The sequence below is a fragment of the Vicugna pacos genome, chromosome 4 (genome assembly GCF_048564905.1).
Source record: "Vicugna pacos chromosome 4, VicPac4, whole genome shotgun sequence".
Classification (NCBI taxonomy): domain Eukaryota; kingdom Metazoa; phylum Chordata; class Mammalia; order Artiodactyla; family Camelidae; genus Vicugna; species Vicugna pacos.
Genome location: NC_132990.1, coordinates 50,360,462 through 50,385,052, shown reverse-complemented (window position 1 = coordinate 50,385,052; position 24,591 = coordinate 50,360,462). Strand labels below are relative to the sequence as shown.

At 44.2% G+C, this 24,591-nt stretch overlaps 1 long non-coding RNA gene and 1 pseudogene across 1 annotated transcript in view; one reads left to right on the top strand and one right to left on the bottom strand.

Moving 5' to 3' along the window:
- LOC140696091 (uncharacterized) overlaps positions 1–24,591 on the top strand; it is a 90,886-nt gene that overhangs the window by 4,437 nt on the left and 61,858 nt on the right. The window contains exon 2 of the long non-coding RNA XR_012072096.1: positions 7,667–7,765. This is a non-coding gene — a long non-coding RNA (uncharacterized lncRNA). The remainder of the gene's footprint in view (positions 1–7,666; positions 7,766–24,591) is intronic.
- On the bottom strand, positions 7,151–7,375 carry LOC116280271 (small ribosomal subunit protein uS14-like; annotated as a pseudogene).

The window sequence follows — 24,591 nt, the reverse complement described above, 5'->3', positions numbered from 1 at the left end:
CATTGTTGACTATAGGTACTGTGTATAGTTTTTTGTTTGAACATCTGTTTTTGGTTGTTTTAGATATATACATGAGAGTGGAACTACTAGCTCATATGATAACTTTATGTTTACTTTTTTGAGGAACCATTAAATAGTTTTCCACAGTGATTGTATCATTTTACATTCCTACCAGCGAGGCATCAAGGTTCTGATTTCTCCATATCCGCACGAACACTAGTTTAATTTTCCATTTTTTTTTTTTTGGCTAAAAGCCATCCTAATGGGATGAAATGACACCTCATTGTGTTGCCTTTGTTTTTGAAAGATAATTTCACTGAGTGTAGAATTCTAGGTTGCCAGTGTTTCCTTTCATCTGTTAAAAATTTTGCTGTACTGTCTTCTAGCTTGCATTGCTTTCAACAACAGATCTGCTGTCATCTTTATCTTTTCCCCACTGTGTATAATTTGTCTTTTTCTCAGACTGCTTTTGAGATTTTCTCCTTGTCATTTGTTTTGAGCAATTTGATTATGATATGCCTTGGTGTAGTTTTATTTATGTTTCTTCCTTCATATTTGCTCTCTGCTTAAAGCTCCATATCTTCCTACTACGTACCTGAACTCGAGAAGGTAAACATAATGGGAGAAAACGTATACCCAGACCAACAAGTCTTGCTTTAAATTCATGACCACAAATCTCAAATGAGCACTCAATCCTGTTCAGCAATCGTACCACCCTTCTCTAGATGTTTACTTCCTACTCCCAAACACAATTGCTTCACATCTTTACCTCCTTCCTCCCTCCCTCATTGGGAGGGCCTCTCAGGAGGGGCCATCCACTGCACACCCCTCCCTCATCCTCATCTGATGACCTCATTTCCTATTTCATTGACAAAATACAAAGCAGTTATAAAGGAACGTCCTTATCTTCCCACCACATCTCCCAATCTGTCTGAATTTGTGTTCCTCTTTCCTGTCTGCTTTAATATTACTGTGAATGAAGTGTCCCTAGTTTTACCAAGAGATACTCCTTTCACTTGTGAGCTGAATTGTCTAGCCTCTTGATTTTTCAGTTCTCCCATCTCTTAAAATTCTCCCATCTCTGCTGTATCCCCAGTTTCTTTCTCTTCAGTCAGATCATTCCCACAAAATGCATACCTGTTACATTATCTCCACTGTCTGCAGTCTTTCCTTTACCCCACGTCTTCCTGCAGCTGATGTCCTATCTCCCTAGTGTCCCTCATGTCAGCCTTTCCCACGGACTTGTCACTTGTCTCTCCTTTCTCACCTCCTGTGTTCTGCTCAGCCCTCTGATTGGACTTCTCATCTCTCCAGTCCACTGAGACTGTTTTTGATGAGAACACCAGTAACCTCCAGGAGTCACTTCTCTGTCCTTACTGACCTCTCAGCAGCACTTGATGCAGGACACCACTCCCTTCTTTCTTTGCTTGTCTTCTGGAATATCATATGCTTCTGGCTGCCCCTTTGTGATCTCCTTAGCTGGTGGCCTCATTTGCTGCTTGGCTTCCAGATGTCAGAGTGCTTGACATTTGGTCATAGATCTTCTCTAGCTACTTCTTCTCTGTTGGTAATCTCCTCTGGTCCAAAACTTTCAATACACTCTGTGTAGCAGTATCTCCCAAAACTCTTGTCTCCAGCTCTGTCCACCTCTTAGAACTTGACTCAGAAACATTCGACCTCATATTAAGTACATCATCACTATTACTATTACTATTAAGCCCATCATCACTGTTACTACCTTTATCTAAGCCAACATCAACTCTAACCAGTATGAAGATTTGGAAGACTTTTATTGTGGTCTAGTGTGAGGCTCGTAGTAATTGAGGACTTTTCACATGTGAAGTTCTATAACTGGTGTCACTTCCTCATCTCGTGCCTGTCCCAGTGACAGACATGGCCAATCAGTCAGCAACTTTCCCCTGATAAGCCTGGTGGGGGTTCCACAATCCTTTGTACTTCCAGCAGCCATCACTAATCCATCTGAGCTGGCAAAGAGAATGAAATCCATTTGTTGTTCCAGCTGATCTGTGGTCTAATTTGCTTTACAGTAGTAGAGTTGTATCTGCAGTTTGGCTTTGGGAGGTTGGACACAGTTGGCTAAGATAAGATGATGATTTGAGTTTAGATCTGTTTGTTCTGTTCCCTGGTCTCAAGTATTGACATTAATTCTTTGACAGAATCGCTGAGCTGGTGGCTGGGCTATATCAGGAGGAATCTTCAGTGCTGGGTATTGGTCAGTTGGAGTCATGGTGTGAATGTGCAGGCTGGTGGAGTCTAGAAGTCATATTATAAACATTTCATTTTTCTCTTCAAGGGCCATGCATAGCCCCTGAAAGTCATGAATCCTGACCTCAAAAGGAAGCATTCGGAGATGGCATTTTTAGAACCAAGCAGAAGTAGATATTGAAAAGGTAACCTGACACTATATACACAGATTGGGGAGATCCACTCTCCTGCTGGAGCAGGTTTGGGGGTGAAGATCAGGAATGTGAATTTGAATATGTTGATGTTGGGTATATGCTGTTCTAAAGCCCAGAGAAAAGTTTGGACTGGGGTTATAAATTTGAAGTCTTCAGCATCCACCCAGTAGTGGAAGCGGTGATGGGAGATGAGATCATTCAGTTGGTGTGGCCATGATAGAGTTATGATCCTTGATGGCAGTTTGGAGTTCTAAGCTTCATGAGACTGCCATGTATCTATATGACCAAAATGAGGTCATTGGGTAATGTTCCCAGTGCAAACCAACAATCATTGATGTGACCCAAAATGGATGAATGAACACATGAATGAATGAAAACATATAGCAACAAGTACAAAGTTTTCATTTCTCAGCCAGGCTCTTAGTGACACTTGTTAATCCTTTCCCACTTCTTTCAACAACTATTCATATTCCATTTTTAGTTTCTGACACCCTACTCTGTATGCCCTACTTCATGGAGAAATTGAGACCGTCAGGTGTGACCACTCCTGCCTTCCCACCTTCCTACCCTCAAATCCAACATCACTCCCTTTATCTCGTCCTCAGGGTGTCTGTCATTCTTCTCAAGGCCAGTATGGCCACCTATGCTCTGGACCTCATCAATTCCCTCCAGTTCGCTCCAGGAACTTATTCCAACAATCATCTCCTTTCTTTCCTGTGTCTGCCTTTCAACTGGTTTACCAGTCTTACCAAATTTCTTCAAAGAGTGGTCTAAAATTACCATTTCTACTTCATTACTGCCTATTTGCTCTTCAACTCACTGTATTCTGCCTCCTGCCCCCACCCTAGGTTCTCTTAAGGACACCAAGAACCCCTGATAGCCAGACCCATTAGAAACTTTCCAGTCCTTATCTGACTCGACCTCTATGCTGTATTGAACAGTTGAGGAGTCTCTCCTTTGGGTACTACTCCATTGCTACACATACACACACACACAATTTTCTACTCTTGCCTCCTTTTTGGGCTCCTCCTCTTCTATTCTTCCTTTAAATATTAGCATTCTTCAGGATCCATTCTTGTCTTACAGATCTTTTCACTCTACAGACTTTCTTTGGGCAATCTCATCCACTTCTGTGATTTTAGCTACTGCCTATATGCTGAGGAGGCAATGGAATACCGTGACAAGAGCACTCAATGGCTTCAAACTGAATTAGAAGAGCACTAATGAACTCCATGCTTAAGTGGTGAGGGATCTAGATTCAGAGTGACTCTGGTTAATGTTTCACCCTCATTGCTTTCTGGATTAGATCCTCTCGCAACTTTTTGTCATGTGTGTTTTCGTATCTATTAAAGATGTCCACCTAGTGATGACCTGTAACCCTTTACAATCTTGAGATACCTTTCCCTCTCTATCTTTAGTTGATATATAGGATTTTTGTAACTTAAAAGCATTTATCTGCTGTATTCATGATGGACATGGGGTAGGAAACCAAGACACCAAGCTGATTATCGCATGCATGCTGATTATCAAGCGCTCATGAAGTGGAGGTAGGAGATTGCCCAGGACTAACACTTCTCAATTAGAGGCAGAGGATGCCCCACTTCAGATCCTCTTGGCCTCACTATCTCTTATTCCAGTGGCTGCTACAGTTAACAGCTTTGTACCAATTTCATATAGATTCAACCTGATAGTGTCTCATCCAGGCCCGTGTTGCATGTCTCTCTCCTCCCACCCTCAGGTGTCCCCATTGACCTTCTTGTCAATTTGATGCCCATACATATGCAACCCAGAAATAAGGTGGGAGTGGTAATTGACACTCCATAGGAGAGACTTCGCTTTCTGAGAAAGGGAGCTGGTGGATAAATTCTTCCCCTTCTCCTTCTGAAGACAGTCCTGAGACTAGATAAACTCCTGGTTTGCCTGGAACCTTCCAAGTTTTAGCACTGAAAGTCCCATGTCCTGGGAAATCCCTCAGACCTCTGAAAACCGGAACAGTTGGTCACTCTACCTGAGCTGGAAATTACGTGGGGACATGTCCATGAGATCGAATGATGAGGTGCAGTTAGCATTGGCCAGCTCCATTAACACACGCCCTGCCTCCTTCCTGCTTCACTCTCCTTGTCCCTCACTCCTGATCACTAATAAAGGAGTAGCTCAGAAGCCCCTGACTCATGCTCTGCTTTCTAGGGAACCCAGCCTAACCCAAAGTAGTAGCATGACTCCTACGTGATGATAGCCCTAGGTGTCATGGCTGTGGGAAGAGGATTATGAATTATTGCAAGGAGCAAGGAGTTTGTCTAGAATTCACATAAGCTTTATTTGAGCCTATCCAAGGCCTTGTCTTCCAGCCATGTGAGCTGTGTCTCCCTTAGCCCTTTTCTCTCAGTACCCTACCTGCACCTTATGCCCCGGTAACACTGTGCTGTATGTAGTTCCCTGTAAGTGCCACTGCTTCAGACTTAGGGCTTTGTTCATGCCTGGGATGCCCTCCATACCTTTGGAGCAACTCCTACTCGTCCTTCATGGTCCAGCCCAGACACCACCTGTCCCAGGGCCCACCAACCCTCCTGGCCAAGGCTGGGGAGTGCTCCATCCTCTCTTTCTAGCCTGTCTCTACAAATTCATTTCCATATTGTCTTCTATCTTCTCTGTTCGCTCTTTAGAATGTGAATTACTTGAAGGCAGGGATTTTATCCTGCTCACTTCACACTCCCTGCTCAATACAGAGTTGTTGAATGAATGAATGAGTTTTCCCAGTAACCCTGTGAGGTCAGTTGTGGCAGCATCATTTCCATTTAAATATACTTGAGGCTTAGAGAAGGGGAGAAGTAACATAGAAGGTTAGAGGCAGAGCCAGGTCCAGGTTCTTCCCACCATACCACTTGTGTCCCCAGAAAAGACTTTCCTGACTTTTTCAAGCACTGTAAGCTGAGGGCACAGGGACTTAGAAGCACACACAGAGTGAGATTCCCCAGGACCCTTCTAGCACAGTCATTACCAAGCTTCCCTCCTGCTGAGAAGGCAAGCCCCCAGTTCTGCTGCTACCTGGCAGCTCTGTAAGACTGCTGCGTGCCCCTACCAGCTCTGGTTTTCAGCTCTCCCTTTGTTTTGATCTTGGAAATACCCTTACTTTCCTGTGACATGTCCTATAGATTTCAAATGACTAAAACAAATACCACTCAGCATTTCTGGGTGCTTTGTAGCAGGGCGCTTTCTGGTTATTTAGTGTGCCACTTTGCCGGTGGCCTTATTCCTCTGTTTAGCCTTCATCTCCTCCACCATTCCCACTCCATCTTGGTGTTGTTTCTCCACAATGGAGGGCAATTGTGTGAGAAACCTAAAAAGGAGCCTCTCTTGACCCTAAAGTTGCTGCTAAAGCTACTATGGAAAGGCTTGATCTTGGGGCTAAAGGATTTATAGTTGGGACTTTCTGAACCTGGGAGGGTGCTGTGCATCAACCCATGAGAGGGTGTGGGCAGGTATTAGGAGGAGAGCTTCACCCCAGCTATGCCCTCTCTCTGAGCCCAGCTCCAGGCCTTTGGCTCTTTTCTGCCTACACAATCAAGCCCCCTTGGCCTGACCTTAAGCCCTTTGCCCCCTGGCCCTGTTGACTCTCCAGCCTCACCTCCCCCTTCAACCAAACATACGCTCTGCTTGCTATTACTCAGACACAGCCCATCTTTCCTGCCTCCAGACTTTGCCCCTTATTGTCTGCTCATCTCAGGGCACCCTTTCCCCAATGTTTTGCCCCCAGGTCTTCTCTATTCTCCAAGGGTCACGTCCAGTATCACCACCCAGGAAGGTGGGGGCACTCTTTCTGTCCCCTGGTTCCCCATAGCCCATCTCTGGGCCTTCCTGTGGCCCTGTTGACCCTACTTGACTGTGGCTGGGGTCTGCATCTGGGGGAAGCTGCCTTCGGCTCACTCCACTCCTGCCAATGCTCAGCACACCCTGCTCATAGAAAGTGTTGGTACATTTGTGTGGAACAATGAGAACAGGTCCTGGGGTCCTGGCTCCCACTGGGAGGTGTGGGGAGCCTATCAAAGCAGGGTGATCCTGGTCACTGGGCGATGACTATCTCATGGTGACCTTGAACTTGATAGAAAGTGGTCACTGAGGCTGTCCTCTATTTTCTCATCCAGCACTAGGGCTGAGGGTTCAAAGCCAAAAGAGGAAATATAGTTTTGCTCTGAATGGAGGAGAGATTAAGGCTTTCATGTCCTGGGTCCTGGGTGGAGACAGGATGCCATGTCCTGAAAGATCCCTCAGCCACCATCACGGCCCAGACCATGCTGCTCAATCCACCAGCTGCACCTCTGACAGCACCCCTGAATGGGGGAACAAATGATTGGGAGATCAGTTGATGGTGGAGGGATTTTCAAGAATAATTTGGAGTATGCAGAGTTTTGGCCTTATATACTGACTTTAGCCCCCAACCCATGTCAGATGTCTCCACCTCAGCACCAGCACCTGGTGTAGGGCTTGGCAATAAATGCTTGTTTCATAAATGAATGAATCCTCAAACGCTGGAGTTAGGAGGAAACTTAAGTATCTCTAGATTCAATCTGCATTTTATGGAGAAATAAATAATAATAATAACCCTTTACTGAGAGCTGACTCAATGCTAGGATCCATGCTGAGGACTTCAGATACATTGCCTGATTTTATCCTTTCAACAACAATGTGAGCTGGAAGTTATCATCCCTACTTTTTTTTATTTGTACAAAAAGCTAGCATTGTTTTGTCAGGTAGATGCCTTGGATAATCCATTCAAGGAAGATCCCTTGGTCTAACCTGATGAAACCTCTATCCTTCGTGAACTGATGGAAACACTGGTGGCACATATTTAGGTTGTATTTCCTGATCAGATGGTGTCAGTTTAAGCAGATGCAGCAAGAGTTAGAACTCTGGCTGAATTTTTATAGGTGGCTCTTATAGAGCTACTGGTGACACATCTTGCTTTCAGCAGTGCAATGAGGTGAAAACTTGCACAGCTGGTGACTTGCAGGGGCCACTGGCTGATCCCATGCTATACTATATCTGATTGCATGTGCAGGAAGTAGAGACTCACAGAAAGGCAGAAACTTGGCCTGGTCCCCCAGCCTCTCAGAGGCAGGATAGCCACTTTATCCAGAGGCGCCTTCATTCCAGAGCCTTCCAAGACACCTGGCTGCAAGGACACTATGAAGAGGAAAAAAGAATTTCAAGTGCCTTCTAAGAACCACCTCTGTTCTCTTGCTGTGTAGGGAAGGAGCGTGCACTCAAAGACTCAGCCAGGAAGAAAGATTTGATCTCCTGGGCAAGATCCACTTCCCATGGCGACGCCTACTTGAGTCGAAACTCTGGTATGAAGTAAGACTTGTTTAAAGCAGTTAAAAGCAGCAATCCCCATTGTGTCGAGTGGTGACAGTATAATCCTCCTTAATGATTTCATTCCCTCTCCAAACTCCCTTCCATTATACATCCTTAAAATGTGACTTCAGATGTCTCTTTAGGTTTCTAGTTCTTTAAGTGCAGGGGGATTTGGCCAGAGGGGAAGAGGTAAAGGCTGCTTCTTGGACTCAAATCACTCAGAGATAGATCACTGAAAACAGTTCCTCCCATTTTGGGGGGGGGGTTAGAGCTAATTTTTTAAAGTTTTTTAACTGAAAATTTAAATTATATACAAAAATAGAGATATTAGTGTATTAAACCTCCACATCCGTAGCACCTATCTATAATAATATCAATATCAACGTGGCCAATCTTGCTTCAGTTATACCCTGTCCTCTCCTACCCTCTTACCACTGGATTATTTTGAAGAGAATCCCAGATGCAGCTGGGATACGTGTATATTTTATCTTTAGAAAATAAAGGCTCTTTCAAAAACTATAATAACCTATGACACCTAAAAATTAAACATGATTTAGTATCATTAAATATCCAGTCAGTATTCAAAAATATGTATATATTTCAAATATATTCAATGTTCAAATAAATACTTATATCACAATCCAGAGACAGTTTACACATTGAATTGTGTTGATATGTCTCCTAAGTCTCTTTTAATCAATAGAGTCCCCTTCTTCCTCTATTCTTTTTTTAAAAGTTATATTTTGAAGATACTTAGTTGTTTGTCCAGCAGAGTTTTCTGTGTTTTGAATTTTGCTGATTACATCCCCAGGGGGTCATGTAGCATGTTCCTCTGGTCCGTGGGATGAAATCTAGAAGTGCTGTCAGGCTCAGGTTTGATATGGGGACAAGGAAGTTTCAGAGTTGGTGCCATGGACTTCTTGTGCTGCAAGAAGTTTTCTCTTTTCTTGGCTTATTATCTCTCAACTTGGGTTGAGGTGTTTTTAGCCTGGTCTGTTACAATGTTCCTTGCCGGGGTTTGGCTATTGACTTCAGCAGTCATTGATGATCATCGCCTCATTCTATTATTCCATCAGGGATTTTGAAATAGTGATATTCTAATTGCGATGTTCCTTCTTCATTTATTACTTGTAATTCTTCTATAAAGAAGAGCTTAATCTCCTCAACTATTTGGTTACTCTTAAAATGTGAACTCTGAAGTACAGTTCATAAAGGAAAGGCAAGATAAATGCTTGATTCTTTACCTGTTTCTGAATTTATAAATTGATTCTGAAGCATCCTCCAAAGGTGATGTGCTGTTTATGTACTATTGTGTATTAATTACCCCCCAAATTAGTGGCTTAAGACGACAACCATTTAATTATGTCCCGTAATTTTGTGGGTCAGTAATTTGGTCCAAGATTAGCTGATCGATTCTTCTGCTCCATTCAGTACTGACTCAAGTCACTTGTAGGGGATTCAGCTTATGGATAGACTGGTCTGGAGAATGCCTTACTGGGAATGGCTGGAAGGCTGAGCTTTGATGGGATTGTCAACTCGAGTGCCTAAAAGTGGTTTCTCTAGGCTGGTGGTCATATAACTCTTTCAGGGCTATCAGAGAATGTTCCAGAGAGGAGCTTGAAAGCTTTTCCTGACCTAGCTTCAGAAGGCACGCAGCAGGGAGAGTGTAGCTGATGTGTGCCTAGCATGCATGAGGTCCTGGGTTCAATCCTCAGTACCTCCACTAAATAAACAAATAAGTAAACATAGTTACCCTCCCCCCCCAAGAAACAAAAACAAAACAACAACAAAAAAGAAGGCATGCACCATCACTTCTGCCATATTCTGTAGTTACAACTGAGCCCCAGGACCAGTCCAAGTTCAAGGAGAGGATACTAACCAAACATATGGATACAGTGAGACACAGTTCATTGGGACTTTCTTATAATTACATGGAGTCCAGAGTCAGAGGCCCCCTCTCCCCCCTCCCTAGCCTTTTTGAATGTACTTGATTCTTTCTTCCCAGGAAGTCTGGCTATCCTCTTAATTTTGGTTAGGAGCTGGCTGCAGGAGACATAGCCTTGCCCCAGGTGTCCATAGTCTCCTTCAAGGCCATCAGAATGTGGATAGCCTCATTGTGAGCAGAGTCAACAGTAAGTTATGAAGCTCCTGAAATGTTAGAGTGCCCATTGCCACCTCCTGCAAATCCACTGCCAGTATCTTGTGGGCTCTGGCTTAAACTGAATACTTTTATTGGGAACATCGTGGAGAACTTGTCCTTGACCTTCTCAAAGACTTGAGCAAAGATCTGTTCTAAGAGCTTGGCCCTCCTCTGATCATGAAGAAGCCATCCAACAGGACTCACAGGGGTTTTGTGGGCGGGACTAAGAATGCCATGGCCTTGCATCCATAATGATTGCTTTTAACGGTGTAAAATATTTCATCCCATGGATGCAACATGCTTTAACCAAACCATTTCTCCACTGTTGTAGTTGTTTTCACTTTTTGGTTATTTGTGAGTAATACTATATGTTTTTGTGCACAAGCCCCCCTTTTTTTCCCTGTTAAATTCTTCCCTTAAGGCAGATTTCCAAGAATAGAATTTTTTTTTGGCACTTGATGTATTTGATATATTTGCTCTTCAAAGAAGTGAACAATTTACATTCTAACAGCAGTGTATAGCTTTTATATAACTTCAGTAGTGTGGAGAGTTATCGTTGAAAATGGTTTTTGCTTATTTATTAAGTGTAAAACTGAACTTAAGTTTGCTTTGAATATTTTCTTTTCCTATTCTGTCCTAAATTTGTCAGTTGTTTCATCTTATGTCAATATTATAAAGGATTAATTTGTTTAATTTCTATCCATTTGGTATTAGTTGCTTAAATAAAATTTAGATTATTTCCAGTAACACCTCTAGTACAATTTGTATCAAAAATGTTCTCTAAACCATTTTTTAAAAATCAAGACATTTAACTGTTAATCTTCTCAGAGATGAACAGCAGTAATGATTCTGTACCTATAGGAAATGCACAGGTAGGAGCAATACCTGATTATATTTAAAATAACCAGAGAAAATGTAAATAAAACAAAACAAAACAACCCAGAGCATTTAGAAACAACATGTGTAAAACAACTTACAGGTTATAAATAGTTTTCACATTTATTATCTCATTTGATTTTTACATTCACCCTGGAGGTAGACTGGGAGGAATTAATATGGCTATTTCACAGATGAGAACATCAAGGCCCAGAGAAGTTAAGTGCACACTGACCCAACTAGTTAATGGCAGATCTGAATAGAATCCAGGCTTTCTCACTACGAATGAGTTTGTTCCTGCATTTATCTAAAAAGTCATTAGTGGTGACCTACACATCTCAGGCAATAGGCTAGGAGCTGAGGATGCAGTCATACATAGGAACATGCTTTCTTGGAGTTTGTAGTCTACCAGGAGAGAAGAACAATTGCCATATAAACTAGGAAGCACAGGAGACCTAAACTACCCAGAGAGCAAAAATTGGCCTAAACTGGAGGGTCAAGGATTAAGTCAGGCTTCCTAGAGGAAGTCAAGATTAAAGTGAACCCTGAATAATGAGCTACCCAGGCTATGAAGGGATGGGGCAGGATTGATCAAGGCCAGGGGAAGTAGTTGATTCATTCAGAGATGAGAGTATGTATGGAGGTAGATAGACATGATGAACCTTGGTTGGATGTGGGAGGTGAGGGAGAGGGATTCATTGAGGATGATGCCCAGGTCTCTAGCCTGACCACCTGGGAAGATGGGGGTGCCACTCACTGAGAAGGGGAATAGAGGAGAAAGAGCAGGTTTGAGGCGCATGAATGTGCACATTGTGTATACATGTGTGTTTGTGTTGATTGTCAAGCCCCCAAAATCCTCCGGTAAATAAGAACCTTTCCTTTCCCTAGAGAAATCTGTATTCCAGTGAGAGAAGCAATGAGGTAAAAAAATAATTCTGACAGAAAGTGAAGTGCTAAGTGGTAGGCACGTGTATATGAAATTTGGGGGCACAGAGGAGGGCAGGACTAAATCTGTGGAGTAGGAAGGAAGAACCATTCAAGGAGGTTTCCTAGTGGAGGTGATACAAATGTGAAGGCAAGAGGGTTCCAAGTAGAAGAGGTGTGAAGGAGCTGGTGAATTCTGGAGTTGGCAACCTGGAAGTTCTGTTTGGTGAGGTGTGGGGTGTGAGTGGGAGTTCTCTTGGAGCTGGAGATGGGCAAGGGGCTGAGAGATATAGACTTCATTTTGTTGATGATGGGCTAGGACTCAAGAAATCCTTCATCAAAGAGTGTAGCTGTATCCACTGCAATGTAAATTTCATAGGGACAAATCATTGATTAGTGTCTGGCGCATAGTGGGCACTCAGGAACTATTTGTTGAATAAATGAGTGGTTGGTGATATTGAAATCTTTGCCTCATCTCCCATACTATTGAAGATTGCCCAATACCATTTATTTCTTTTGACTATATAAATTTCAAAATAAGGCTTACCATAAAATTTATACACCAAATTGAAAGCAGATTTTATTCATATATTAACATTTCTTAAGTTAATTACTAATAATTAATTTTTTAAAAGAAAAAGCAATATATAAGTAGTTTTTGTGGGTCTACAAATTTTTCCTATAAGGATTGAATATTATGAAAGAATTGAGAAGTACATGGACCATTTTAAAAATATGAATAGATGCAGAAGCATTTTAGTTGATGCTGTTTTCATTATCATGAAAAAGTTGGAAAAAATCAGATAACTAAACTAAATTTTTAAAAAATTTAGATATTTCTAGACCATATTATATCCTGGAACTAGCAATTTAAAAGCTAGGTGGGTTTAGCAAGTATTTTCAAATGTCATCATTGTTGGGGACATGAATAATACATAATAACCAATCAAAAGTTATCAAATATTGGAGATGGGAGATATCTTTGACTTCTGGTCTATTTTTCATTACACAGGTGAGAAATTGGGGCCCAAAAAGGGAAAGGGACTTGTCTAAGATCACACAGCAAGTTAGAGGCAGAGCCCAGAATAGCACCCAGATGTTTGACTCTTAGTCCATCACCCTCTTTATTATTCTGTGCTGCAGTAGCTATTGTTTTTGTCTCTCTGGAACCCACTTCCTCCACCTCAGGAAACAGACTTCCTCCCTCTGGCCACAGGGATGGGCATTGGCCCAGGCTAGATCAATCACTGTGCAGTACTTCACCCTCTCTGACCTTAGTCAAGGGATGAGGATGTGACCCAAGCTTGACCAATCAGAATCCTTCCTTGGGGTTTGTGATAGTGGATCTGAGAGAGAAAAGGACCTTTTCCTTTCTGGTTGTGCAGCTGTGAGAATATGAGCTCAAAACCAGGGTGGTTAGGCCTGTGTCACATGGAAAGAATGAGAACAGAAGGAAGGCAGAGAGAAAGGGGAGGTAGTACAGATGGGAACTGAATTATGTTATTATGTTAGTCACCAAGGTATATCCATCCTAAATTTTTCTTTTTTTTTAGCTTTCTTCTTTTTTTTAAAACCAATGATAATATTCTTTCAATAACCACCTTGCTTTTGTTTTTTTCTATTTCTTCTTTTACTAAAGCAAGTTGGACTTGGGTTTCTGTCCCTTGTTGCCAAAGAATCTAACCTAGAATTTCTCGACAGCAGCAGTATTGACATTTTGGACCAGATAATTCTGTGTTGGGAAGGGCTGCTCTGCACACTGTAGGATGTTTAGCAGCAGCCCTGGGCTCTACCCCACTAAATGCCAGTGTCACTCCATCTCAGTTGTGACAACCAAAAATGTCTCCAGACATTACCAGGTGTCCCATGGAGGCTGGGGCAAAACTGCCCCTGGTTGGGAATCACTGGTCTAGTCTAACACTCATGGTGACTATTATTAAAAACAAAACAAAACAAAAACAACTAACCAAACAAAGTGGCTAGGGAAAATTCAGTGAGATGTGGAACTTTATTCAAGTTAGCAAAGACAGGACTACTAATCAAGCAGAAAGGATCCAGGAAGTGATACTACAAGGAGATGCTGGCACATGCAGATGTTGGCTCTCATGGCTGTTGGAATAATAAATTCCACAAAATGATTTGGGATTTTACCCATGACACAGGCAGTAACTCTCTACCCAAGAATTCTCACGAATCTCATGAGATGGTGAGACAAAGCAATGCCAATTAGTTTGATTTCTGTTGTTTTAGATCTTTCTGGTGAATGACTTGAAGGTTTGGGTTCAGTGAACTTTTATTGGGTGTCTCCAGAAATCTCCCCGCATGCCCTTCTGAAGCAGACGTCCAGGAAACCGAACCTTGCTACAATTAAAATAATAATAAGATTCATTTCATAATGATGATATGTCTACATGAGATCAGTAAAATACCATGAAGAATCAACTTCATTTTCTTAGAACCGTTTTTGAGGAAGTGCTCTTCAGAGGCAGGGTTGTGAGGAAGAGATTACTAGCACAGGAATCAAGAGGTCTAGATGTGAGCCTGACTTTGCCACTAATACTGTGTGACATTGTGCAAGTGTCTTGTTCTCTCTGGACCTTAGTTTCCTTCTCTGTATAATGAGGGATTGGTCAGACAAATGCTGAAGAGCTTTCCAAGACTGACTTTCAGTGATTCTTGTAGGCAGACACTATGCCATACCCATCTTGGTTCCCCTATCCCCAACCCAGGCCCTGGTACAGCATCAGAAACAAAATAGATACTAGGCAAATGCTTATTAAATGCACAGGTAAATGAATTACTTATGAGGTGAGTGGCAATAATATCCCAGCTTCCGCAGATGCATAGAATTAGAAGGGATCTTAGAGTTGAAAGGCATCCCTAAGCTTATTTAGTAAAAGCTAACCAAGGCTGAAACTCTCTACCTTATTTCTGACAGATGGATATAGTTTCTGTTTAAACACTGCTGATGACAGGAGACTCACTATCTGGGGAGTTAGCCAGTTCAATTTTTGGATAGGTCTGGTTATTAGAAAGTTTGGTCTTATCTGGAACCAAAATTAGCCTCCTCATAGCTGCCGTTTGCTTCTATTGTTATTTTTAAAATTAATTTTCATTTTAATCTAAGAACATGATGCACATACCTTGAAAAGTAAAATAATAATTTTAATGAAAAATAACTCTCTTCTTCATCCTTTCTCACACCTCAGTGCTGCTCCCTCCAACCATTTTACACTTTATTGACTATTTCTTCTATTTATATTCTGCATTTCCAGTTGATATGCTTATACTATTATTTCTTGATTTGTCAATTTTAGACATTATCTATTGATTTCCTATTTTCGTGGAAGAGAGTGTAGCCCTCTTAACTAACCTGTAATTTTTCCTCTTTTTATCCTCTCACTGTGCTACCACAATGTTTGGTTCAGTCAGTATTCAGTGTTTTCACAAGTATAACTACATAAATATTGTTTAATGCTAAGTCACGTAAAATACTATGTTTCTCTTCTTTGTACTTCTTTTTGTTTTTCCTGGAGTTAATAATTGCTTCAATTAGTTTTCTATGTACTTTTCGCTAATGATTCCCAACTACTTCAACTAACTGTAAAACAGCTATCAACACATCATTTTAAAATATTTTTTATTTTTATCAAAATTATACAGGGGGAGGGTATAGCTCAAGTGGTAGAGTGCATGCTTAGCATACATAAGGTCCTGGGTTCAATCCCCAGTACCTCCTCTAAAAATAAACAAATAAGTAAACTTAATTATTCCTCCAAGTTCTTTTAGAATAAATAAATTTTAAAAAGTTATACATATACATAAAGTCATACAGTCAAATAACTATAAGGTTTGACAATGATAAGCCCTTGAATTTATACCACAATATACATTTCCGCAAGCTCTCGCACCTAATCTTGAACAACAGATGTGGCTGGAGATTATGTTTTAGTAACAGGTGAAGAAATGGAAGCTCAGAGAGGGAAAATGACCTGCCTAAGGTCACACAGCAAACACCTAGAGGAGCACTCTTTAGCACAGCTCAACACTTTTGCAGCTGCACTTGTGTCTGGAAACATTACTTTGAGTCCGAACTGGTCAATGGCAGAATGTGCTCCAAAGACTAGGGACTCCTGGGATGTGACTCATTTTAAATAGACTAGAATAAATCACTTCTGTGCAAAGCAGGGCTCAGCAACTGTCAGGACTGAGTGGGGTTGGCAGCCGTCCGAAGCCTCAGTGTGAAAGTCGAGAATGTCTCCACACCCTGTAATCCCACAAATAGGGTCTCTACTGTTTAAGATTCCTAAACAGTGTTACATAAACCCTCCAGGGGCTTAAACTTGACATACAGACAGGTAAGCAGGGGCAGGTAGGTAATCTCCTCACGCATCCTGTTGCCACCTCCCTCGCTGGTAGAGAACAGGGTTGCCTTAATCCCCACGAGGCAGATCTCTTCTTGCATCTGTTGGGAACTAGGAGGGAAGGAGTGAGAAATGGCCCCAGGCCTCAAGTCAAATCATTCTCATTTTGCAGAAGTGAGTTCTACAGTATGGAAAGGAAGCTGCATTAGAAATAACCAGAACAATCCCTGGCCCATTAGAACGATGGAGAGGGCCCCTTTCGCACTTGGCTAAGGGGGTCAATTGAGACCGATTCGCAAATCCCTGGATTTAGGATGGTGCTGGTGTCTCTAGCAGTTTTTACCAGAAACAAGGCAGGGAGGATTTGACTCCCTGTACCCTCAGGGCATCACTGCCAGGGAAGAGGGATGTGATGCTGTCCTGTGCAGCCCCTGGATCTTCCTGAGCCTCTTCCCCAGCCCTAATCTCCAAGTTCTCCCCAGCTCTTCAAGGCCCAAGATCTCATTATTTGCAATCACACGCAAACCTTTGGAACAGCACAAGACTGACTCAGCACCAGCTCTGGGAATGGACAGATTGTCTGCTTTGGGGACTCACACCCAGGACATCCTGGAGCAGGTGTGTGGAGCTGGGGGTGGGGCAAGCAGCCGGGCCTAGCAGGTGATGGAGCCTCCCAGCCCACTTCTTTGACTCTGGAGTCTACAATTTCATTTAGATTGGGAAAGGCTGGTGGTATAGACCACAGATCCCTGGAGTTAGAAGAAATCTTTGTGACATCTCATTTGAGAGAGAGGGCTGCGGAGGCTTAGAAGGGCTGAGGGCCCTGCCTCAGGCCATCCAGCAGGTTAGTACCAGAGTTGCTAATAGCAATAGCAGTGATTAGGTGCTTATTGTGGGCTAAGCACAGAGCAAAATGCTTTGTGTACATTAGCTCATTTAATCATCCCAACAACTCTGTGACGGGGGTACCATTATTTCTCCTGTTTTCGAGAGCAAACTGAGGCTCAGAGTGGTGAAGTAATTTGCCAAAGCCATAGGGCTAGAAAGAGGCAGAAGCAGAACTGAATCCAGGCCTGTCACCAAAGCGTGTGCTGTGGATTCCAATGAGAGATCAGGGAAGGTGATACTTTGGTTAGAAACAAGAGTATTGCATTTTCCTCTGTTCCAGTGTTCTTATGTCACTCGATGCTAATTTAAGGAAGAATTTAGGAGGCTGTGGTGGAGCAGAAAGTCAGGAGGTCTTGGGTCCCAGCCTCCTGCCTGACTTGCCATTTGACTTGGAACAATATCTTCCTTCCCCTCTCTAACCCTCAGTTTCTTCATCTGGGGCAATGTGATGAAAGTGCATTCTATGCTACAAGCGGGGATGGTCATGTGTTGTGGACGTACTTCTCTCCAGCCCTTAGTGGCAAAGGAGGAAAAGGGCCTGATGAGTGGTGACTCTGGGTGGTGGCACAAGGCCTGGCCTCCCAAGAGGCCAGGCTGCTTCTAGCCCACCAGCCAGGCCAACACAAAACCTCAGCTTTTGTTTGACTTGGCTTCTTACACCTTGTTCAGTCTGCAGAACAAGGAGCTTATCCTACTGCCTTTGTCATAGGCCATTAGTACAGACATAATCCCCGGGGGCTTACTGCTGGCTGCTTTCTCTAGGAATTTAGGGAGGGCCACGAAGGAGCCCAGCTCTTAAGAGCCATCCACTCTCAGCCCCCATCATAGCAGACTCAGCTGAGAACAGGTGGCATGGGGTGCTCCTGGTCTGTAATTCTGACTATGTGACCTTGGGCCAGTCTTTCTCCCTCTCATCTGCCCATCTGTGCACAGAGCTGACTCACGTGCCCTCGAAGGGACTTCAACTCTCTGAGATTCAGGAATACATTCCTATCTGGTTTCTCCCCTTTGAGGCCTCCCTCACCCCTCTCCTGACCCCTCCCCCAGTTCTGAAGCAATTTGTAGCATCTCCGGATTTTCACTGATCCCATCCGGGCCCTGAGCCTGGGGCCAATCCCTCCTTCATTCAACCTCCTGCTTGTAAACTGGGGATAATAATACCTGATAACTCACTCTGCTGCTACAGGGATTAACTAATTAGTGGTTATTAAAGGATGGAGAAAGACAGTGCACTGTTTCCATCTAGGGCAATTTTCCTCCTCTGAGTTCCTGCTGCTGTCTGTACAATCTCAGAGAGATAGTTGGAAAACCCCAGAGTCCTGATTCTGGCACCTCTGCTATGCAGGTGGAGATACTGACCAAGGCGAGGAGTAGCCTAGGACTGGGCAGGCATTTTGCAGCAGGGAGGGGACCAGAACTCAGGGCTGTGGATGTTTGTCCAGTGCTCCGCAACCATGCAGAGTGGTTGTGGTCCAGATCTGTGGTAGTGGCCACTGTGCTGGGGTGGAGAAGGCACCAAAAGGCTTCCACAGCCTGGGCCTGGTTCACAGGCTCCACGGCTTGGTATCAGGGAATAAAATTTGGCTTTAGCCAGGCCTGGGTGCCAGTCCTGGTATCTTGGGTTACTGAGTGACATTGGGCATGTCACCCTTGTTTTGCTGAACTGTCAGTTTCTTCACCTGCACCAATGACACCTTTCTCCAAGTTTGCTGTGAGGATTGGTCCAGAGCAGGTATTGAGGAAATAGTAGGTATTATGTTGTAATTATGCTGTTTTTGTTGACTGCCATGATGACCAAAGCTCACTGTGAGAGCCGCTCAGCAGTGGGTCAGGGCAGACCCTCCCCAAGTGCTCCTGTGGGCTACACCCTGGCCTGGGGCTTCCATGTATAGTATAGCCTTCATCCTCACCCCAAGGCAGCAAGGGTGGCGTTATTACCCCATTCGACAGAGTTATACATAAAGGCTCAGAGAGGAAGATAACTTGCCCAAAGTTGTGTTTGCTTTAGAAGTGAGATGGCCCCATTTTTAGTTTTTCACTTCCCCCACTCTTTACTTCTGTGCATTCCCCTCTCTCTTTTCTGTAGGGAAGTTTGGGTAATGCTTGGCTTACCACGGGAGTAGCCTGAGACAAGGCTCTCCTTGTCTCAGTCCCATCTGTGTTAGCACATCTGAACTCATCTCAGATACCAGGCATTTTCTGGGAACCACGATGGGATGCAGAAAGCCACTGGGTCTGACTAGGCTCAGCACGGGAGGGTAAGACTATGAGGTACACCTGCCTTGGCCCTGGGTCTGGTCTTTCCCTAATAATATTGATGGTATTAGCTCCCATTGCTGAGAATTTGCTAAGTGCCACGGATGGTGCTGAGTGTTCATTGTTTCTTCGTCGCAGTCCTTGGGCTCTACTCGCTCCCTGTTATACATTAACGAATGGAGGTTCAGAGAGACGAAGTGACTTGCTCAAGATCACACGGAGCTAAATGGCTGTGATTTGAACCCAAGTCTTTTGCCCCTATGGCCTGTGCACATAGTATATACCTCTAAACTCCTCTACCCTCTCTGGGGCCTGGGGGCCTGTGACTGACCCAGGCCCAAAGCTGGGTCTTCCCACGTCACATCCATCCTCCAGGTTCCTGCAATTGTCCTCTCACTTGGGGTGACAGACATGTATACAGTCACTTCATCTGTGAAATGGGAATAATAATGACCACCTTGCAGGGTTTTGAAGATGAAATATAAGCAGAGCACTTCTCCAGCTGCATGGCATGTGGTGAACACATAATAAATGGCAGTAGTTATTATTACTGACAAGACCTTGGCCTCCTGTAGGGTCCATGGAATAAGGGGGTTTGTGTGCTAATAGGAAAGGGGAGTCAGAAGTCATGTGCTAATAGGACAGCGCATCCTGTCTCTGATGACTTGTTTAGGCTATAGTCAGAACAAAAGCAAACTGGAGTGCATGGTCATTGTCTCTGAGGGGCTGCCCTGGGTAGAGAGAGAGCAGATAGTCTGTGGGCACCCCAGAGGGAAAGCCAGTGGGGAGCAGCTGCAGGAGGAAGGCTGGTTTTTAAATGGCCAAAGAAAGGAAGGGCTTCCTTGAGTGGTGTTGAGCTCCCCCAGACTGGAGGTATATGAGCAGAGGCTGCAAGCTAACTGACGTGTTGGTTGCAGGAGGCATTTTCATGGCTGAATGATTTCTAAGATCTCAGGACAGGATAGTTACAAGAAGGTGGATTTTGACTCAGCATAAGCAAGAGTTTTCCAGCAGAGCTGTCTAAAGATACACTGTCCTGCTTCAGGGAATGGTGGTGAGGTTCACATCATGGGGAGCACTTAAGGAGAAGCTGGATAAACACTCGAGAGGAATGTTGTTGAAGGGATTCGTGCATCACACAGCAGGTTGGATTAGATGACCCCTTAGTGAGAAGTCACATAACACTGGCAGGAAAGAAAGGGCCAGAGTCTAATCTGAGGTCTGATCCACTCCAGCATTTGCCAGCTGAGTGACCTTGGGCAAGAGTCTTCACCCTTCTGAGCTTTGGTTTCCTGACCTTTAAAATGAAAGTTGTAATCTCTGTCCTGCTTACCTTCTAGAGCTGTAGTGAAGGGTCAGAGATACACAGACTATAAAAAAGCTCACTGAACTCTGAAGCCACTGTGAATTATTCATCTGACCCTAGAGGGGGATAGGAAGATGGTGGTAGAGGATGATGGGAGGAGAGGAAGGAGAGGGAAGAGAAAAGAGGAGGTACCTGGCTTTGTGCTGGGTCCTGGATTGGAGGGGAAAGGAGTTTGTAGCAGACAGTCTGCTCTTCTTAGAGCTGCAGCGATAGTTTGAGTCTTTAGAACAGGGGTGTGGCCCAGAACTTTTTGCAGTGATGAAGATGTTCTGTATTTATACTGTCCAATCAACAGCCACTAGCTACAAGTGGCTGTTGAACCTTTGAAAAGCAGCTAGTGTAACTGAGGAACTAAGTTTTTTATTTTATTTGGCTACCATGTTGGACAACTCAGTTCTAAAGAAGGCATAGGAATCTCCCTCCTTTCCACCTTCCCTATTCTTGTGTCGTAGGCAGGTGCTGTGGTCCCACACTACGTAGAAACTGCAGAAGTCACCAAGATGAACAGGACAAGGTCCCTGCCCCCAAAGAGCTCACAGTTCATTCTGGGAGATGGACAGATTGGCATGTGGATAGAAAGGACAACCCAGGGTGTGGAGGCACACAGCTCTACAGCTGTGTGGGAGGAAGAGGAGAGAGCTGCTCACCCAGGTGGGGCTCCAGAGACTGCGTGAAGGATGAAGTGGGGCATTCTGGGCAGGGAAAAGCCTTCCTGATGAGGGAGCAGCATAGGCAAAGGCTGGAAGGCAAGAAGGAGCACAGAATGTTTGGAGAGTGAAGGTTGGTGTGAGGCTGGAAGAGGGCCAGCGGCAGGAATCAAGGCCCCTATTGCCAGGAATGCCTGTTGAGCTGATGGGTAGGGGCCATCAGGGGCAGGCCAGGTGAAGGACCTGTCTGTCCAACCTGCCTGGCGCCATTCAGGACAAATAAAGAGGATGGCTTCAGGGGATCTCCTCCCCCTGCCCCTTACTCACAGAGTCTTCTCTCCCTGCCTGGCCTTCACGGAAGAGCTTAGGGCCCTGCTGTCCTCCTTTGGCAGAATCCCTGCGAGTCCTCCTCTGAGAGCACCCTCTTCTCGTCCTCAGCCTTCCCATGAAAAACTTACTCATGACTCACACTTCAGCGTTACTGGGCTGGGCTGTCTCCTCATTTCACAGGTCCTGGGCTGACAGCCTGACTGACTTCCTAATCGGCACTCCTGCCTCCAACCCCACCTCATTCCAGTCCAACCTCTTGCAGAGATTAGTGGGAGGAAACATCCTGCCTGAGGATTTGCTGTGGCCCAAATTTGAGGAAAGCTTCAGGGGAGGGCAGCTATTGAATGTAGTGCCGTGCACATCATTGGCTGCCTGCCTCTCTCCTTTTTCACTCCCTCCTAACAGAACCCTAATCTGATTGAAGTAGCCCCATCATACATACACAGCCACAGCCATCTCCCCTGGGGAACTCTGACCCACCCCTAACTTCAGAGATGAGCCCGACTGGTCTCAGGAAAATTCCATTTCCCTTGCCATTGTCCCTGCGCCAAATCATTGGTTGAGGAAAGGCATGAGATCCAGTTTTAGCCAATGACGCACTGGAGATACCTGCTGGAGACAGCTTCATGGGAAACCCTTAGGAGAAAGTTTCCTTGCCTTACCCCTGAGAAAGAGATGTAGTAAGAGCTGGTCCCCCTACTTTCTCAGCTTGATGTCATGTGGATGTGATATCTGAAATCACTGTGGTCACCTCGTTTCTAAGCAGAGTGGGCAGCTTGAAAAAACCTGAAGACACCATTGAACCCCTGAATCGACCCACCCTGAAGGCCTTAGCACCTCTAGACTTCCTATTTGTGAGATATTACGTTCCTGTTATTTGCAGCTGAAAGCTTCTTAGCCAATATGGAGAGGTGAGGTACTTTGGTCAGGATTCTGTTTCAGATGATAGATACTCAGTTACAACTGGCTTGAGCAAAAAAGGGGACATGATACCACTTTACATAATAATATAAGATGGATCTCCGTGTGGGCAGATTATGTGGATTTATAAAAATGTTTTCTTCTAGTAGTCAGAGCCCATATTGGCTTTGAGAACCATTGTTTAGCTTTGGAAAATGGTGTGTGTGTGTGTGTGTGTGTGTGTGTTCCAGACATTACCATTGGGAAGACAGGGAAGAATGAGTAGGCATTTTTTATCTCATACTGGTAGAGACACACGAGTGAGGATCATCCTTTGAGGGCCCAGGCCCGCCGCATGTTCTGCCGGGGCCCTGTGTGGCTATTCTAAACTCAGACTTCGGGAGAGATACTGCTGGAAGGTTACTGTGTACGGTGGATCTCCTAGACTTTGGATTAGTGCCATCCCTGTGATTGGGGTTGAGCTTTCCCTAACTGGTAGACATTCCTCTGGTGAAGAATTGACATGGGGGCTCCTCTCTCAGAGAAAGGGAAGGAAAATGGTCTTCAGGATAAGAAACATGAGGCGACCCCCTGTGGAGGGTTGATATTTCTTTATGTTAAACTCTTGGAAGAGTTCTGTTTGCAGTCTAGTTTTACAGATACAATTACGTTATTCTTCCGGAACTTCCATAGAGGCTGGTAGACATATAACCTTATGGGTGGGTTGTGGTGTTGAGGATGAGTTGAGGGTGGATCGGAGGCTTTTTTAAAAAACAGTTTCCACATGGGGAAGCCCTGCAGTGATAGTTACATCATATGGCAGGTGACCAGAGCAAAGCAAATGGGGGCCCACCAAGAAGCTGAGAGTGGTGGACAGTTGAGACCTTGTGAGATCCATTCCTTAGCCCCTAATAGGTCTCCAAATATTTCTGTTTTGGGCCCCAGTGTCAAGGTTAGGGTGGGGCTTGAGGGTAGGCACAAGATCTAGGAAGACATACCTCCCCATCCAGCAGCTCCTCGGCCCTCTTGAGTCCTTCCAAAGCCATCCCCAGGAGGTGGGGCCCCCACTTCCCCCAGAGGTCTTAGATGGGGCCCAGAGTACCCACAAGCTGGGGTATCTGTCCTCTACAAGGAGCACTGATGCCTGTTACTTCCTCCCTTGTGCTGAGAGGCTTAGGGACTTAGTGTAGCTGTTGAGAAATAAAGCTAGTTAAGTGGTGAGCATTATATTTTGATCCATCAGCCTGTCTGTTTCCAAAACTCCCTTGTAGACACCATCAAGCAAAGCCTGGCTGGTTTTTTCCCTCCAAAGGCTGCTAAAATTTCTTGGTTGAATATGATATAAGAAACCATTTTGTGTTGTTGAGTTCTTCTCTAACCCTCTCCACTGAGGACACCAATTTGGAAGCTTTCTGGGTGCAAGAAGCTTTCTGGGCTGCTCCTTGACCATCTTGCCTTAACCTGGCATTCAAGGCTCTTTTTCATGAACTAGCCTCCTCAGACTTAGCTCCAGCTACTTCCCAGCATGTACTCTATTTTTAAATTAAAAAAAATTAAAAAAAAGTTTTTTGGCAGAGGCAGGTAATTAGGTTTATTTGTTTGTTTGTTTATTTATCTTTAGAGGAGGTGCTGGGGGTTGAACGCAGGATCTCATGCATGCTAAGCATGCACTCTACCACTTGAGCTATACCTCCACACTGGTCTATTTTTTTTTTTAAAGCAAAGCTGTCTCTATTTTTAAATCCAGAGACCCATAATTACCCTCCCCTCTTCAATACTTTATTCCTTTTGCCTGAAACACATTTTATTCCCTTCAGCATCCCAGTCTTCCCTCTACATGTCCAAAGTCTACCTAGCTTTTAAATCCCAGGGGAAATGCCACCTGTACTACAAAGCCCTGCAAAGCAGGGACTGAAGTCATCAGAGAGACCGATGTTCAAATCTCAGCCCTACCACTATTAATCATGTGACTGCAGACAAGTAGCTTCATCTCTCTGAACTTCATTTTCTTGTCTGAAAAGTAGAAATAATTATCCTCACAATCTAATATCCACCCAGCAACCAGAGGGATCATGTGAAAATATAAGTCAAATAATGTCACCTCACTGCTCAAAATTCCCCAGTGGCT